Below are 19,585 nucleotides of genomic sequence, written 5' to 3'. Positions count from 1 at the left end.
GGGTTTGGAGAGTGAGGATGATGTTCCAGAAGAAGATGACTTCACTCTGTTGGAATCAATGTAGATGGTTGTACCATCCTTAAAAAAAATAACACATCCCCTGAAAAATAAGCGCTAGGGTGTCTTCTTGAGGAAAAATAAACATAAGACCCTGTCTTGTTTTCGGGGAAACACGGTACGTGCAGCGACAGCCAGACAGTGAGCACGGAGGAAGGAAGGTGTGGACAAGCTCGGCCGACATGGGACGGTCCCCGGAGGCTCCCGGAGCCTGTCACGCAGCCTGCCAACGAGGGTGGGCGGGAGGCTTCACGGCCCCACCGCTCCTCCCACACGGATCTCGGTGTGACCACAAAACACAGGCAGTGACGGGCTGGGCCCCCTGGGAACGGCCACTCAGAACTCCTTCACTCGTCTCTTTAAAAAAAAAAAGAGTTTTGGGAAAAATAAAGTAGCATGAAAACCCCCCTTGGTATTTCATCAGCTCTCTCCCTCTCAGCAATTTCCCTCTGGTTCAGTTTTTTTTTTCCTTTTATTACTTTTTCCAGTTTCTGGTATCTTTCGAACACTGAGCGTCTTCGCTCTGCTCCTGCGAAGTCCAAACACACAGGCAAGCCCGTGTCTTCCTGAGAAGACACACCCAGGAAAGTCTCGAAGGTTCAAAGTAAATGCCCAGCCAAGCTTCGGAGCCAACAGTTAATTCCTGGTCTCTACGGATCTAACGTGGCGAACTGTCCACTAGGAGAGTGCCCGTTCACTTATCCACGCGACAACACGCATGGGCTGTGCAGGTGCGCTGCGCAGGCACGCCCGTCACTAGGGCTCATTTTCATAGCCACGCCCACCACTAGGGCTGATTTTCAGGGTAGTGCTTCTATGGCACACATGCTTAGAAATCCTACTGGGGCTTATTGTATGGGTAGGGCTTATTTTCGGGGGAACACAGTAGCAGTGGCAGCATTTCTTCCCTTCGGAGCTCACTTCTCTGCTCTGCCTTTTTTTTTTTTTTTTTTTTTTGAGACAGAGTTTCGCTCTGTTGCCTGGGCTAGAGTGAGTGCCATGGCGTCAGCCTAGCTCACAGCAACCTCAAACTCCTGGGCTCAAGCGATCCTCCTGCCTCAACCTCCTCCCTAGTAGCTGGGACTATAGGCATGCGCCACCATGCCCAGCTAATTTTTTTTTTGTATATATATTTTTAGTTGGTCAATTAATTTCTTTCTATTTGTAGTAGAGACGGGGGTGTGTCACTCTTGCTCAGGCTGGTCTCCGAACTCCTGACCTCGAGCGATCCTCCTGCCTCGGCCTCCCAGAGTGCTGGGATGATAGCCGTGAGCCTCCTCGCGCCTGGCCTCTCATTTGTGGCTTTTAAAGTAATTTGGCCCCAGACAAGCGCTGTCCACTGATGTACTCGCTCTCCTGGGTGCCTTTTTCCCCATCGACCCAGCTCCCCTTAACTGAGCTCCCAGCTTGGGCTGGAGGAGATTCTGCTCAGTCGTGCAGGGCTGCAGGCACTGACCTGGGCCACGTGGTCACTTCCCCTTGGTGACGTGCACAACGCCGCAGACTGCTCAGCGCCCAGCAGTGACCGTGGTCGCTCACGCCTGCCTTCCTGCTGAGCTGTAGCTCGGAAGGAAAGGGTCCGGTAACTCAGCCTGAGCTTCCCTTTTCACAAGCCTCCAGTTCACACGTCACCCCCAAGAGTGAGGGGGGCCTCCCTCCCGCAGGGCCAGCCCCTCCCCGAAGGCTTTCCCCGGGGCTCACAAGTTCCCAAAAACAGCATCTGCGCTCAGGGCATCCGTTATTCTCTGAATTTTACACACGTGCCAGCCGACCGCTCTACCAAATTCAGCCTAGCAAGATGAGGATTCCTCGGGGCTCCTTCTGTTTATGTCGGCCAGAGTGGATGTTCCAGGAGATCGATATATTTTTCAGGTTGACGTTTTATGGCTCGATCCAACCTACAGCAGGCGCTGGACCTCCGGCACCAGCCCCACGGGGCTCCGAGAGTAGGGGTTCCCCGCCTGGGTGTTTGGAACGTCAATCTCTGGACACCTATTTCCATTTATTTATTTATTTATTCATTCATTCATTCATTCATTCCAGAATATTATGGGGGTACAAATGTTAAGGTTCCGTTTATTTTCCTTGTCCCCCCCTCCCTCCTGGAGTCAGAGCTTCAAGCATGTCCAACCCCTAGATGGTGCACATCTCACTCATTATGTTTGTATACACCCTTCCCCTCCCCCCCACCTGCCCGACACCCGATAGATGTTGTTCCTATGTGTCCACTTAGGTGTTGATCCGTTAATACCAATTTGCTGGTGAGTGCACTTGGGGCTTGTTTTTCCATTCTTGGGATACTTCACTTAGTGGAATGGGTTCCAGCTCTATCCAGGAAAACACAAGAGGTGCTGTATCACTGTTGTTTCTTAGAGCTGAGTAGGACTCCATGGTATACATATACCACATTTTATTAATCCACTCATGTATTGATGGGCACTTGGGTTGTTTCCACATCTTGGCAATTGTGAATCGTGCCGCTATAAACATTCGAGTGCAGGTGTCTTTTTCGTAGAGCTACTTTTGTTCTTTGGGGTAGATGCCCAGTAGTGGGACTGCTGGATCAAGAATAATTTTCCGCTTCGTACAGAACCAGAGAAGACCCCCGTATAGCAAAAGCAATCCTAGGCAATAAAAACAAAATGGGGGCCGGGCGCGGTGGCTCACGCCTGTCATCCCAGCACTCTGGGAGGCCGAGGCAGGCGGATTGCTCGAGGTCGGGAGTTCAAAACCAGCTCTGAGCAAGAGCGAGACCCGTCTCTACTATAAATAGAAAGAAATTAATTGGCCAACTAATGCACATAGAAAAAATTAGCCGGGCATGGTGGCACATGCCTGTAGTCCCAGCTGCTCGGGAGGCTGAGGCAGGATTATCACTTGAGCCCAGGAGTCTGAGGTTGCTGTGAGCTAGGCTGACACCACGGCACTCCCTCTAGCCTGGGCAACAAAGTGAGACTCTGTCTCAAAAAAATAAAAATAAAATAAAAGAATAATTTTTATGCTTCATATGGAGCCAGAGAAGACCCTGTATAGCAAAAGCAATCCTAGGCAATAAAAACAAAACAGGAGGTATCAATTTACCAGAATTCAAGCTATACTACAAGCCTATAGCAATTAAAATGGCTTGGTACTGGCACAAGACCAGGGACATCAACCAGTGGAACAGAACCGAGAACCCAGGTATAAAAGCATCCTCTTCTAGCCGTCTAGTCTTCGGCAAAGCAGGCACCTACTTCCTGAGCATCTTCTCTGTACCAGCCACAGTGTCAGAACTGGGGCCGAGGCAGAGAACAGGCCCCACGCGCTCGAGGCTTGCTCTTGGTCTCCCGGAGCTCATATTCAAGCGAAGGAGACAGACCGAATACACAGAGCCATTACGGAGACAGGGCCGCACCCTTGAAGGAAATAAACGAGGATGGTGTCATAAAGATTAACAGAGGATGGGGCTGGCCAAGGAGAGCGAATCTGGGAAAAGACATTTGGGCTGGTCCCGAAGGAAGACAGGGAGTTCAGCCGGGCCAGGGGAGAGAGGAGACCCAGGCCAGAGTCCCTTTCCTCGTCTTGGAGTTGATGGACAGCCGTTGCCCGTGGCTTCTTTTATCCACCGGATTGCTAGAAAACCTGAACCTCTGCCTCGCTTAAAATATCGCACGAAACTGGCCAGTAGCTGTGATGTTTGCAGAGTCAGATCATCGTCCTGACAAAGGCAGAAGATTTATTCCAGAAAAGCCCTCCCCTGCCGAACTCTCCTGCAGGGGCCGGGGGCTGCTCTGCCCCCAGAGTAGGGGGGCTGGGGGGAGGGTGAGCCAGACCACCCCCCCACCCCCACGCCTGGCTCGCTGGGGCCTGGCAGAGTGCCAAGAGCGGCTTTCGTGTTCTCCGGTGGGGAAATCACGTCCTAGTCGTGGATGAATCACTTGGGGGTGGGGTGGGGCGGGGAGTTGGTTTTCCTTCCCGGGTTCACGCGTGCCATCGGGCACGTGATTCCTGAGGCAGGGAGAGCCGGGACGCCCTCGTGCTGCTTGTCACATTTCGAGGTGACCTCACCTTGTCCGGAAGCGCTGAGAGGCGCACCTGCTCGCCTCAAACATTTATCCGGACACGGAACTCACGTCGCTGTGAGGGGTTTTGAAAGACAGATGAAACCCCAAGGTACTGGGAATCCGTGGTCAGGGGATCGGATGACACGAGGGTCTCTGTTCGGGGTCCCAGTGGCCAGAAAGAATAACGACTGATGAATAACTTTCTTGAGACGCTTGTGTTTCTCGAGTAAAGAGGCAAGCTGATGATCTGAAACAAGGCGAAAGAAAGAAAGAAAGAAAGAAAGAAAGAAAGAAAGAAAGAAAGAAAGAAAGAAAGAAAGAAAGAAAGAAAGAAAGAAAGAAAGAAAGAAAGAAAGAAAAGAAGGTGCAAAGCATACATATGAATATCTATTTTGGGTAAAACGGCGGGAGATTTTTGCCTCACTTTTTTTTTTTTTTGAGACAGAGTCTCGCTTTGTTGCCTAGGCTAGAGCGAGTGCCGTGGCGTCAGCCTAGCTCACAGCAACCTCCAACTCCTGGGCTCAAGCGATCCTCCTGCCTCAGCCTCCCGAGTAGCTGGGACTACAGGCATGTGCCACCACGCCCGGCTAATTTTTTCTATATATATTAGTTGGCCATTGAATTCCTTTATATTTATAGAGAGACAGGGTCTTGCTCTTGCTCAGGTTTCGAACTCCTGACCTCGAGCGATCCTCCCGCCTCGGCCTCCCAGAGTGCTGGGATGACAGGCGTGAGCCACCGCGCCCGGCCTATAATATTTATTTTCTTAAGTGCAAAATGTCCGATTTCCTCAAGTACAGAGTTTGACAGTCGGCATCTCTGACATTTCGCTTTGACACTTCTCGTTTTATTTTTACCCTGAAGGTGCATCCTCTGTCTTCCAGACGCACGTTGGGCTTGTAGATCATCTTCCAGATTTTTTTACAGCGATTTTTTTTTTTATGAGACCACCGATCAAGTCAAAAATCTGTGTTATTTTCGAGTGTGAGTTCTGCCGTGGAAACAACGCAGCGCAGACAGCTCGAAATACCAACGAAGCATTTAGGAAGGACGTGGCCAATGAGCGCACAGTATGCCAACGATTTGAGAAGTTCCGTTCTGGTGATTTTAATCTTGACAATGAGCCACGCGGGCGACCTGAGACAGAGGTGACGAGCTGAAAGCTGTAGCAGAAGCGAATCCATCTCATCCTACGCGTGAGTCAGCAGCAAGGCTTGACGTTCCTATTCCAACAATATTGGACCATTTGGAACAAATGGGCAAGGCGGAGAAGCTGGGTAGATGGGTTCTGCATGAATTAAATGAGCGTCAGAAGAGAAATCGTCTCAAAGCTTGCCTTCCTTTGCTGTCACAACGTAAAGGAGAACCGTTTCTACACTGTATTGTTACGTGTGATGGAAAATCTATACTTTTTGACCGTTGCCAGGGTTTGGAACAATGGTCGGACAAAGATGAACTGCTGAAACCTTTTTTTGGATGAATGTAGGTTCAACATTAGGACTACACATCTCTGGATAGGACAACATTTTATATTATAGGTCGGTAAATGAATCCATCCTGAGTTAGGCGTGTTCATCCAAAAAAAAAAAAAAAAAGCGAATTGGCATCTGTTTGGTTGCCAACAAGTCTTCGAAAGACATTCATTCGTCCGTGGTTATATTAACATCTATAGGTTACCTGTGGCATTAAGTTGAAACGTTGCGTCCCTTGTAACAATCATTCAGGATTTCAAAAACATGTGCAGAGGCGTGCTCTATTTTCTTTGCTAAACCATGTCAGAAGATTTAAAAATACGTCTTTTCTCCCAGCTGGGTGAAGCGAGGTATTCACGAGGCTATTTGATTACAGATTAGCGTGATGAAAACTAAATTGAGGGGAATTTGGTGACTTGGAGGGAGAGATTTACGTTTTAGCAGAGGCACTAACTTTTACAGATTAAAAATAGGGATGATGAGAGAAACAAAGCCCAAGAAATCAAGTAACCACAGCTTTTAGATTGATGAAGATGCCCTTCTCCACTCCTTCTTTCCCCCCCACATAAACATTGTATTCAGAATAAGGAATGTTATCATGATAAATAAAAGTACAGAAAAATTTTTTTATTAAAAAAAAAACTTTTAAAGTCCTGTAACTAGAACTACTTGAAGACATTTTAATCATAAACATGACATATACGCTGATTAGCTGTAAAAGTTACTTAGGCTGGGTGCAGTGGCTCACGTCTGTAATCCCAGCACCTAGGGAAGCTGAGGCGGGAGGATCACTTGAAGCCAGGAGTTGGACACCAGCGTGGGCAACATGGTGAGACCCCCGTCTCTACAAAAAATAAAGCATTAACCAGGTGTGGTGGCTCATGCCAGCAGTCTCATCTACTTGGGAGGCTGAGACAGGAGGATCACTTGAGCCTGGGAGGTAGAGGCTGCTGTGAGCTATGATTGTGCCACTGCACTCCAGCCTGGGCAACAGAGCAAGACCCTGTCTCTGAAAAACAAACAAAGAAAACACAACCACTTGATAGGTAATGAAAAGGGACTGATCGTATGATGTCTTGGTCAACCCATTTTCTGAGGTACTCTACGAATCAGATCTCACTGGGATACAAATGTCAGGAGTTTAGGGGGGGTATTGGATTTAAGAAGTCCTCTAATTGAAAAGTCTAGTGCAATCTCTATTCCTCAATAAAGGTGGATATATGAACCTAAAATGAAACCAGTCTCACCTGTTGATATTAAAAATGTGGCATGAATATAAGTCTAAATTTCATAGTTTCCTGTACATTTCCTGTGCGACCGTTTGAAATCACCCAATCCCAGTGGACACATGGCAGCTTAAAAGTAGATTGTTGGCTGGGCGCGGTGGCTCACGCCTGCCTGTCATCCTAGCCCTCTGGGAGGCTGAGACGGGTGGATCGCTCGAGGTCAGGAGTTTGAAACCAGCCTGAGCAAGAGCGAGACCCCGTCTCTACTATAAATAGAAAGAAATTAATTGGCCAACTAATATATATAGAAAAAAATTAACCGGGCATTGGTGGCGCATGCCTGTAGTCCCAGCTACTCAGGAGGCTGAGGCAGGAGGATCGCTGGAGCCCAGGAGTTGGAGGTTGCTGTGAGTGAGGCTGACGCCACGGCACTCACTCTAGCCTGGGCAACAAAGCAAGACTCTGTCTCAAAAAAAAAACAAAACAAAAAAAAAAAAGAATGCTCAGTAAACACAGTACCAGGGTGGCAGGAGAATACAGCTAGAGTCACGTGTGGAGACAGAAGCCAGGAGTTCGAGCATGACAGCCACTTATGAGCCATATGACTTTGAGCCAGCCGTGCAATCATCCCCACACTCTGGGTGGGGTGTGTGTGTCAAACATCCCGGGTGGCTGTTGTGAGTGTCACATGAGATTGTGGATGAGAAAGCGCTTTGCAAAACGGAAAGCACTGAACAGACACTACTACCGTGCGTGTTTCCCCGGAAATAAGACAGGGTCCTCTATTTATTTTTCCTCAAGAAGACACCCTGGGGCTTATTTTCAGGGGATGTGTTATTTTTTTTAAGTATGATACAACCATGTCTGTTTGTTCGAATAGAGTGAAGTCGTCTTCTTCTGGAACATCATCCTCACTCTCCAAACCCCGAATCCCACCCTGAATGTCTTGCGACTCTATTTCCTTTAGAACCACTGGCCCCGATCTCTCCTGTGGAGCACTAGAGCTCTCACGGGGCGGATGAGAAGGGCTGCTCATGTTCTTTCCCGCTCCGCGATGACACGCATGGGTTGTGCAGATGCGCTGCGCAGCCACGCCCCTCACTAGGGCTGATTTCCATAGCCACGCCCACCACTAGGGCTGATTTTCATAGCCACGCCCATCACTAGGGCTGATTTTCACAGCCACGCCCATCACCAGGGCTGATTTTCACAGCCACGCCCATCACTAGGGCTGATTTTCATAGCCACGCCCATCACTAGGGCTGATTTTGGGGGTAGGGCTTCTATCATGCACATGCTTAGACATCCTGCTAGGGCTCATTTTATGGGGAGGTCTTATTTTTGGGGAAACTCGGTACTTGCTGTTACTGGTCAACTTGCAACTGAAAACGATTCCATGAACTTAAATCCCACCGGCTCTCTCGGTCTGTCCTTTGGGGCCACTAACCTCTAGCAGCCCCGGCAAGGTGTGCCCAAGCACAGAAAGAGTTTCACCATTGCCTAACACAGAAACAGCAGGAGAATGTGCAGCCACTCAAGGCCGAATTGGTAGCAGCTTTTCAGGGCTTCACATCAAGTTGAAAACTCACGTCAAAAGGCCTGTGCTCGCCCAAACTGTTTTTCCTTCTCACTCTTTCCAGTACCTAAAAAGGATCATATAGTCCTAATTAGGCCTAGAGAGGCCCACAAAAGAAGCTTGTTTCCAAGAGCTTTGGATTTATGGACTGAAAACTGTAAGGCTACTGTGTATTTTAATATATTCAGAGAGACAATTAAAGATAACTTTTAGTTATGGCTTTGGGAAACAGTCTGGGCAGCATTCAGCCGAACCTATAGCCCTTTCTCTGTCAAAAACCAAGCGAAAACGACAGTTTTTGGAACCGGCTCACTCTGTTAAAAAGCAACCAACCATCTGAAAACACTCAGTGAGTTGGAATGAAGTCGTACAAAGTTTTGTGATCCTCAGGAGAGGAACAAAAGTTTGGAAGAAAGTTTAGCTGCCAAACTAAGGCAGACGCGGACAATTCACAAGGAAAGGAGTTGAAGAGCTTACACGTGTGAGAAAATTATTCGGCTTCGCCGAACAAAGAAATGTCAGTTGACAACAAAATGCCACTGAAAGAGGTAGGAATAAATTCCAGCACCCAGTGTCAGCCAAGTTCTGTAAAAACAGACTCTCTTCTACACCATGGGTGGGAATGTAAATTGGTATGACCTTTTTGGATAGCAGTTTTGCAAAGTTTAACTTTGTAACTTTGCTTCTAGAAATGTGTTCTAAGAAATTTATTATACGTTAAAAACGATGACGCATGAGGGTGTCCACTGCAATCTTATTTACCGTAAGGAAAATGGGGAAAACCCAAAATGTCCCATGATAGGGAACGGCTAAATACATCCGGGCATGAACATTTGTGTGCGACCTGTCACTCAGTCTTCAAATTTTATTATTTTGAAACTTACGTAATGACATGGAGAGTCTTGTTTACCATGTTAATTATAACAGAAGAGGATGCAAAACCAGACACAGGGTGGCTTGCCTGCCTGGGAAGTGTATGTATAGAAAAAGAGTAGAAGAGAACGAAATGTCAATGGTAGTCGCCACTCTGTGGTGAGGAAATTCAAGGATTCTATTTCCTTCTTTTTATACTTTTGGGTTTTCCAAATTATACATAATTAGCAGGTATACATTATTTTAACAATCAACAAAATGTAATTTTAAAATAAAATGTAATTTTATTTTATTTTTTATTTTTGAGACAGATTCTCACTGTTGTCCAGGCTAGAGTGAATGCCGTGGCGTCAGCCTGGCTCACAGCAACCTCAAACTCCTGGGCTCAAGCAATCCTCCTGCCTCAGCCTCCTGAGTAGCTGGGACTACAGGCATGTACCACCATGCCCGGCTAATTTTTTTCTATATATATTTTTTAGTTGGTCAGTTAATTTCTTTTCTATTTTTAGTAGAGACGGGGTCTCGCTCTTGCTCAGGCTGGTTTCAAACTCCTGACCTCAAGCGATCCTCCCGCCTGGGCCTCCCAGAGTGCCAAAGTGCCAGGCGTGAGCCACCGCACCCGGCCAAAAACGTAATTTTAAAAAGAGCAAATATTTGGTATTCTCGTAAAAATTTCAGCTGAGTTCAATCTTTGAATGCAAATGGAAGCCCCACCTGCCCAGCAGAAATGGGCAGGTGAGTCTGACCTCTGCTCCCTTCCCCAAGAGATTCCACCTGGAGCAAAGCGAGTTCAGGAGACTGTTTTTGGTTCTGTCGACCCTCCAAATTCTCTTGAGTGAGCACAAGAAGTGGAAAGGAAGAGGGTAAGAAGAAAAATCCCCTCCTAATATCTCTGCTCTTTTTCAGGGTTTTTTTTTTTCCCCTCCTCCTCTTCAGTTTAAATTCTGTTAGGTTTTTATCTTTCCCTTCTGCCCGATCGATAGCCCGAAAATGAAGATAAAGAGAGCAGAGACGTCCGGAATTTTCCCAAGAAACTGAATTCACACGGCCCAGGGAAGAGGCATGGCTGAGATCTCTCTCTGCTTAGGTCTGAGACAAAGCTGTGTGGTTCCAGGGTTTAGCTGCACACGTGTGAGTCTAGTTGTCCGTAGCTTTGCTAATTTAAAAAAAAAAAAAAAAAAAAAAGAGCTTTCTCCTTTAGCCTAAGTGTAAAACCACTCAAACCCTGGCCAGCACATAAAAAGGAGAATAGAATCCAGAGCATGACATCAGAAGAAAATCGCTAGCAGGGGTCCGTCTGGTATTGCGTGTTTCCTGTTGGTCCCTCACCCAGCCCTCTGTCCAAGGCTGACCGTGAGGAACCGCACCTGTGGCCCGTGCCCCTGGGTCCCAGGTGGCTTTGGTGCATGGGAGACAGGTGCAGGAGAAAGGGGGAGACCTTGGTGTTTTATTCCTCTGGCTCTTCGTTCCGCTTTCTGCTGGGCCAGGGCTCCCGTTGGTGGCTCTACCATCTGCCAGGCAGCCCCTCCTGCCACTGCGGCTGTCTCTGGGCTCCGGCCACTGGTTCATCGCCCGTCCGCCCCTTCCAGGCCAGGGAGGTAGGTGAGAGCAGCTTCCGGTTGGTGCTAGACCCTCCGGGCGCTTTGCAGTCCTTCCTTGGTTCTCCTTATTCCCGGCCGAGCCTTTGTATTAATAAATCCTCCTGGCCCGGCGCGGTGGCTCACGCCTGTCACCCTAGCACTCTGAGAGGCCGAGGCGGGAGGATCGCTTGAGCTCAGGAGTTCGAAACCAGCCTGAGCAAGAGCGAGACCCCCGTCTCTACTATAAATAGAAAGAAATTAATTGGACAACTGAAAATATACAGAAAATATTAGCTGGGCATGGTGGCGCATGCCTGTAGTCCCAGCTACTCGGGAGGCTGAGGCAGGAGGATCGCTTGAGCCCAGGAGTTTGAGGTTGCTGTGAGCGAGGCTGACGCCACGGCACTCACTCTAGCCTGGGCAACACAGTGAGACTCTGTCTCAATCAATCAATCAATCGTCCTTTCATCAAACTCTCTTCAATCTCTCCTTTTGAATCTGCCACCTCCTTCCTGGCAGGCCCCTGAGCTTGCAAACACGCCTTGCGGGACAGAACAGCTCCATTCTGTATCACGGCCACCCCTGAGAATGTTCCGACGGGCACGCTAGACAGTCGTTGGGGTGAGTGGAAGGGTTTGCAAATCTCTCACGTGGGGTGACAACGGTCGGCCTTAACCCCTTAGATGCCGTAGCAGCGGAGCTTAGCACCTGGGTTTTGCAAAACACTGTGGTGCCCAAACACAGGTCTGCTGCAGTACTTTGTGGGCCCTGATGAAGAACGGAGTTTTCCTCAGTCATAATGAAAAACTGAGTTTGTGTTTTTTTTTGAGACAGAGTCTCACCATCTCGTCCGGGCTAGAGTGAGTGCCGTGGCATCAGCCTAGCTCACAGCAACCTCAGACTCCTGGGCTCAAGCAATCCTCCTGCCTCAGCCTCCCGAGTAGCTGGGACTGCAGGCATGCGCCACCATGCCCAGCTAATTTTTTCTATATATATATATATTAGTTGGCCAATTAATTTCTTTCTATTTATAGTAGAGACGGGGTCTCGCTCTCGCTCGGGCTGGTTCCGAACTCCTGACCTTGAGCGATCCTGCCTCGGCCTCCCAGAGTGCTGGGATGACAGGCGTGAGCCGCCTCGCCCGGCCAAAAAACTGAGTGTTTTATTAAAAACTAACAAGAGCAGGTGTGTTGTCTGGGCTCACCGGCATTCAAGTACGCTTTCCCGAGACAGACGGGAAGGGGAAAGGGAATTTCAGCAAATGCACCAGAAACGGACCCATGACCTGCCAGTGGACAGGAATGACCCTGGGCGTGTGTCCCTCACGCGGTGTCACCCGTGTTATGTGTGGCAGTAGGAAGAATGTTGTTGGATCACGTTAACAGTCCCTTAAGGGCATGCCTTGGCCTCAGTGGCTCTAGTTGTCACCCAGCTTCTCTTGTCAGTCTGTGTAGTAATAATATTACTAATTGTTTGCTAGTGACTGCCTTAGTCCCATCTTCTCACTTAACCCTTATGCCAATTCCCGTTTTCCTAATTAAGAGTTCCTTAACAAGGCTGAAAGTGAGACGGGCTGTGTGCCACATCCCATAGTCTCACCAGGGGGCTCGATCCCGGGTCTCCGGGGTAAATGCCCTCCGGGTAACATCGCCACCCCTGCCTGCTGCCGAGGCCGTGCTAACAGATCTTCAAACGGCGAACAGAAAAATAAAAGCTCAAGCAAGTCTCTTCCTCTGGTCCATTTAGCTCAATTAAATTTCGCCAGATCTGAGGGTCACTGAGATGAATCAAACACAGTCCTGCCCTGCAGGAATCTGCACCCTCTCCTTGGTAGGCAGAGATATACAAGCAAGCAATGATAGAACTGTAATGAAATGTGATTAAAATGATGATGGAAGCATGCTTAAAAATTTAGTGGGAAAACAGATGAGGGGAAGCCGTTACTTCTTTGAGAGGTAGAAGGAGCTCATGAAAAATTATGCACCAAAGGTGACGGCTAAGCTTGACCTAAACAGGGGCGTTTAGGAGTCCGACAGTGGAAATGGTGGAAAAAAGAGGACCCAGAGGGGGCCTTTCTTCTCATTCCTGATAAAGGCTGAAGAGTCTGCAACTGCTTTAGGTCTCCCAGTTGCTTTCTCAGCACTGTGTTTTCTGTGCCCTGCCCAGATTTCTCACCCAGTCTTCTTCTTTGGGTCCAAGGTAATTATAGCACCGTTGGAAGAGAGAGAGGCATTGAGAGGGGAGAGCTGGCTCGTTTGCAGTGACATCCATCCGGTGGGCTTGGCCTCAGCAGGACCCTGCAGCAGCTGCCCGAGTAAACCAGCTGGACACACCTGAGCCTGAAACTGGGCAGAAACGTACAGTCTGAGATGTGGCTCACAGCTCACAGGGCCTGCCTCTAACCTGGTTTTGCAGACAGCCTTAAAGACAACTATCTATCAGAGAGTCTTATGGCCACATGGAGTTTGGATCATAAAAGTATTAGGAGGCTGGGCACGGTGGCTCACGCCTGTCATCTTAGCACTCTGGGAGGCCGAGGCAGGAGGATGGCTTGAGCTCAGGAGTTCGAGACCAGCCTGAGCAAGAGCGAGACCCCGTCTCTACTAAAAATAGAAAGAGATTAGCCAAACAACTAAAATCAGAAAAAATTAGTCGGGCTCGGTGGCATATCATCCCCAATGTTTTCCCAAATATCCTTGCATGATTTTTTGATTTTGTTTTGCTTTTTTTTTTTTTTTTTTTTTTTTTTTTTTTTTTTATTGAACTTGAGCATCAGCTTATCTGGCTCCAGAAAAAGGTTTATTGGTATTTTCCTGGGTTCACATTAACTTAGGAAGAACTGATACATCTTTATCATATTTATGACGCTAAGTCATTCTATCCAGACCGGGCACGGTGGCTCACGCCTGTCATCCCCGCACTCTGGGAGGCTGAGGCAGGAGGATTGCTTGAGCCCAGGAGTTGGAGGTTGCTGTGAGCGAGGCTGACGCCACGGCACTCACTCTAGCCTGGGCAACAGAGTGAGACTCTGTCTCCAAAAAAAAAAAAAAAAAAAAGTATTAGGGGACTATTAGGAAAGGAGAATTTATAGTAGGGATTTATCAACTCAATATGCTATTATTATTCATAAGTACATTGTATCATATCAGCCCAGGAAGGCAAAAGAGGACTTAGAAGACTGTCCGAGATGTCACAAAGATGGATAGAGTTTACTTGGCTGAGAACAGCAGGCCAGGGGAATCCAATTTCAGATTTTTGAAATATGTGAGTCCTGTAACTTCTTATCTTTGCCCCCAGACATATGTAAATGTCTTCTATCTAAGACCTGAAGATCTTATTCACCGCACTGGCTTATGTCATTTTATCTTTCTTTTTTTTTTTTTTTGGTCCAATTTTTCTTTTTACTTTCAAATGTCTGTCTCAAATGTCATTTTGTCTCACACGCTAGACCTGCTATTGTCTCTTGTTCTTCCAACATGGTCAATAGACATACCCTCAACTCCTAACAAAGAGCCCAGTGGACCAGGCAAAGGAAAGTTAAGATGTGGGTGGAAAAGAATATAGTATTATTTTTTATCTAGAGCCAGAGATCAAGTGGCCAGATCAGCTTGGCTTCAAAAAGTAATAGGACGCAGCAACATAAAAGAAACCATATTCAGTCCTAGGACTCTTAACAGTGGACAAAATTTAAAAAAAAAGAAAAAGGATACAATACTTTGGAGCAAATTCAACAATAAATGTGCACATTTTGTATGGGGAAAAACAAACTTTAAAACACTCCTGAAAGACATAAAAGTAGACTTGAACATATGGAAAAATACCCAAGAACATATCCCTGTTTTTGGATAGAATGGCTTTTTTTTGAGACAGACTCTCACTCTGTTGCCCGGGCTAGAGTGAGTGCCGTGGCATCAGCCTAGCTCACAGCAACCTCAGACTCCTGGGCTCAGGTGATCCTCCTGCCTCAGCCTCCCGAGTAGCTGGGGCTACAGGCATGTGCCACCACGCCCGGCTAATTTTTTCTATGTATTTTAAGTTGGCCAATTAATTTCTTTCTATTTTTAGTAGAGACGGGGTCTCGCTCTTGCTCAGGCTGGTCTCGAACTCCTGACCTCGAGCGATCCTCCCACCTTGGCTTCCTAGAGTGCTGGGATTACAGGCGTGAACCACCGCACCCAGCCTGGACAGAATGGTTTAGTATCACAAATATGATAAAGATGTATCAGTTCTTCCTAAGTTAATGTGAACGCAGAAAAATACCAATAAACCTTTTTCTGGAGCCAGACAAGCTGATGCTCAAGTTCAATAAAAAAAAAAAAAAAGCAAAACAAAATTAAAAAATCATGCAAGGATATTTGGGAAAACACTGGGAAAAAAAAAGAGCTACCTGACATATTATGTACTTTCTAGTACATATATAATGTACTAGGTATATATTTTCTATTTACATATATAATATATAATATATTTAATTTCTAATTAATTTATAAATTAATTTAATTTATAAGTAATTTAATAAATAAATATAATTTCTAGTACATATATGATATAATGTACTTTCTAGTACATTATAGGCTTTCTAGCCTCTGTAATTAAAAGCGTCATGCTGGCATGTGGACAGATGCTCAGACCAATGGAGTAGAAAGCCCAAGAACAGACCCAACCGTGTGTGGAAATCTAGTACACGTTCAAGGTGGTGTATCTACAATCTCTGGGGCAAAAACAGGCTTCTGCATAAATGGCGTGGGGGCAGCTAGACAGCCTCCTGCAGGAATAAACTTCACGTGGATCGAGAACGAAACCCACCAACGTCAGGGTTCGGAAATGTGGGTGACTTTCTTTCTCTACAGCCCCGTTACCAGGAGATGCGGCTCCAAATTCCGCTCCAAATCCGGAGGCGGCAAAAGACAGGACGGATCCCTGGTACTACCTACGAGTAAGACGTAGTTGCAGGGGAAATTAAAAAAAAAAAAATCAAATCGTGCCAAAGTCGTAAGACAACCGACAGCTGGGGAAAAAAATACCAGCGACCTATGTTACCATCACAGGGCCAGTGCCCCTGAAGAGTGACCAGTCTCGGGGAGTGGGGGAGGTCGGACGCGTCTCCGGTTTCCCCCCCGCTTGTCACCCAACGGTCCCCACCGCTGGGCTTTCTGGAGAGACTGGTTTTCGTAATCAGCCCCTGCCCCATTGGGTTGGGTCTGATTTTTAATCTTTCACACTCACTTGGTTGTTTTTTTATTTTTGTTTTTATTTTTTTGTTAACTTGTGCTTTGGCTCCCCGGCACCGGCTTGATTTATGTACGTGTTTTCCCCGGCTTGCATTCCGCACGGGATTCTGCACCTGGTGTTTTTTCCTGGGGCCGGAGAGAACGGGTTTGCAGGGCGTCCCCCCCGGGGAGCCCCGGCCCTGTGTGGGTGGTGGTGGCAGCTCAGGGGAGGGGCTGGGTCTGGAGACCCCTTAGCAGAGATTAACACACTCCGGAATATGCTCGGCTTACCGTCTGGGGGGATCTCCAGCTGTTACTAGACACAGAAGGGCCTCTGTAGAGTCCCAGCAGGAATGGATATGTTTTCAAAGGACAGGGGCTGTGTGTGTAAAATAAATAAGCTTCAGGTGATAGATGTCCAGACCCAGTCTTCACTGCCGTCGTGGCTGCTTAAGGAATCGTAGCTGAATGCACACGGGCTAAATTTCATTGTCTCCAAACTCATCAAAGTGTCAGAGAGGGACAGAAGGAACACAGCGATGTTCTGGCATGAGGGAATGTTCTGGAAAACTGAGAGAATGGTGCCTAGGCCTCCCCTCATCCCCGCCCTTCACCCCCAACGACCTCTGTGTTGTCGGGGAGCAGCTGTCCCCGGCGGCTGATGGTGTCGGGGTCAGGGCAGGAGAAGGACTTCCCCGGGCGTGCCTTCCCGTACAGCCCGGGTCTGGGTTCCCGGCCAGATCCACTCGCCCTGGACCTGCCCATCCCGGGCCGGCCGCGCTTCCTGTCAGCAGAGGACTTTCTGCTTTCTGAAAGAATTCTCGCATCCTTTTACCGGGTCTGATCTTCGCCTGGCCCTGTGAAACAGGGCAGGGGCCAGTTGTACTACTGTTCCCATTTCGCAGATGAGACAACTGGGGCTGACAGAGGTTAAGAGAGGTACCGAGTTTCCCCGAAAATCAGACCTACCCACGAAACAAGCCCCAGCAGGATTTCTAAGCATGTGCACAATAGAAGCCCTACCCCGAAAATCAGCCCTGGTGATGGGCGTGGCTATGAAAATCAGCCCTAGTGATGGGCGTGGCTATGAAAATCAGCCCTAGTGGTGGGCGTGGCTATGAAAATCAGCCCTAGTGATGGGCATGGCTATGAAAATCAGCCCTAGTGGTGGGCGTGGCTATGAAAATCAGCCCTAGTGGTGGGCGTGGCTATGAAAATCAGCCCTAGTGATGGGCGTGGCTATGAAAATCAGCCCTAGTGACGGGCGTGGCGGCGCAGCGCATCTGCACAACCCATGTGTCTCGTCGCGGAGCGGGAAAGAACACGAGCAGCCCTTCTCATCCGCCCCGTGAGAGCTCTAGTGCTCCACAGGAGAGATCGGGGCCAGTGGTTCTAAAGGAAACAGAGTCGCAAGACATTCAGGATGGGATTCGGGGTTTGGAGAGTGAGGATGATGTTCCAGAAGACGACTTCACTCTATTGGAATCAACGTAGACAGTTGTACCGTACTTAAAAAAAAAAAATAACACATCCCCTGAAAATAAGCCCTAGGGTGTCTTCTTGAGGAAAACTAAACATAAGACCCTGCCTTATTTTCAGAGAAACACGGTAGCCACGCATCGTTTGCAGTCAGTAATTTATGGGACATTTACTAAGCACCCACTGTATGTAGCTGCTCCACCAGGTCCCAGGATGATGCAATGGCTTGGACACCCCAGCGCTGGCGTGTGCAAATTTGTTTTCTTTTCTTTTTCTTTCTTTTTTTTTTTTTTTGAGACAGAGTCTCACTTTGTTGCCTGGGCTAGACTGCCGTGGTGTCAGCCTCACTCACAGCAACCTCCAACTCCTGGGCTCAAGCGATCCTCCTCCCTCAGCCTCCCGAGTAGCTGGGACTACAGGCATGCGCCACCATGCCCGGCTAACTTTTTCTATATATATATTGTTAGTTGGCCAATTAATTTCTTTCTATTTATAGTAGAGACGGGGTCTCCCTCTTGCTCAGGCTGGTCTCGAACTCCTGACCTCTAGTGATTCTCCTGCCTCGGCCTCCCAGAGTGCTAGGGTGACAGGCGTGAGCCACCAAGCCCGGCCCAAAGCCCCTTTATGACGGGTGGAAGAAGTTCAAGGTCTAAATGACTCTGCGACTCAATTAACATAAACCTAACGTTCGGGTCTCTGTTTCCCACGCGGTGCTTCTCCACATGTGTAGAATTCAGAAATGCCAGTTAATGCCTTCTTGGGGCCCAAAACTTAAATAGTGGAAAGCACGAATAGGGACCCCAGCCACCCTCCTAGTGACAAGGAACAATTTTTAAAAAATACGCACACACGCACACATGCACACACATATACAACCGGCGTGGAACCACACACCATCGTTTTCAAACCAGACCCCACCAGGAGAGCGGTTTGTGTGGGAATTACACCATAAAATAAAACACCAAAATCCCCCAGATGACAAGAAAGAAAGAGCTTGTGCGGTAAACGGCCCCAGAAGGGGCAAGCACTCCAGCGTAAGTGGCCTCCGGCTTTTTTGGCCCAAGTTTTTACTTCTCCCTTGGGTGCCTTTAACTTTTCCTTTCTCTCTCCCTAGCACTCAGTCTCCGGGGATTTGTAGATCTTTTCTTTTTTCTTTTCTTTTCTTTTCTTTTCTTTTCTTTTCTTTTCTTTTCTTTTCTTTTCTTTTCTTTTCTTTTCTTTCTTTCTTTCTTTCTTTTTTCCTTCCTTCCTTCCTTCCTTCCTTCCTTCCTTCCTTCCTTCCTTCCTTCCTTCCTTCCTTCCTTCCTTCCTTCCTTCCTTCCTTCCTTTCCTCCTCCTCCTCCTCCTCCTCCTCCTCCTCCTCCTCCTCCTTCTTCTTCTTCTTCTTCTTCTGTCTGTCTATGCTGAGGCACAGACATTACTTTCTTTTCTTCTCTTCGCTCAACGAATTTCTGAAAAACAAAAACCTACCGTGTTTCACCGAAAATAGGCCCTACCCACAAAACAAGCCCCAGCAGGATGTCTAAGCATGTGCGCCTTAGAAGCCCTACCCCGAAAATCAGCCCTAGTGACGGGCGTGGCTGCGCAGCGCATCTGCACAACCCATGCGTGTCGTCGCAGAGCGGGAAAGAACATGCGCAGCCCTTCTCATCCGCCCCGTGATAGCTCTAGTGCTCCACAGGAGAGATCGGGGCCAGTGGTTCTAAAGGAAACAGAGTCGCAAGACATTTAGGATGGGATTCGGGGTCTGGAGAGTGAGGATGATGTTCCAGAAGAAGATGACTTCACTCTATTGGAATCAACGTAGATGGTTGTACCGTACTTAAAAAAAAAAAAATAACACATCCCCCGAAAATAAGCCCCAGGGTGTCTTCTTGAGGAAAAATAAATACAAGACCCCGTCTTATTTTGGGGGAAACACGGTAGGTTAGGTTAGCGGTGCGTGAATTCACAGCAGCAAGAGCCTCGGGAGCGATAGCTGGACACCAAGCAGACCCTCTGACACGAGCTAGAACTTAGACAGCCAGTGGACACACAGAGATAAAACTTGTTAGTAAAAACAGACTTGG

The sequence above is a fragment of the Microcebus murinus genome, chromosome 26 (genome assembly GCF_040939455.1).
Source record: "Microcebus murinus isolate Inina chromosome 26, M.murinus_Inina_mat1.0, whole genome shotgun sequence".
Taxonomy (NCBI): domain Eukaryota; kingdom Metazoa; phylum Chordata; class Mammalia; order Primates; family Cheirogaleidae; genus Microcebus; species Microcebus murinus.
This window is presented reverse-complemented; position numbering follows the sequence as displayed.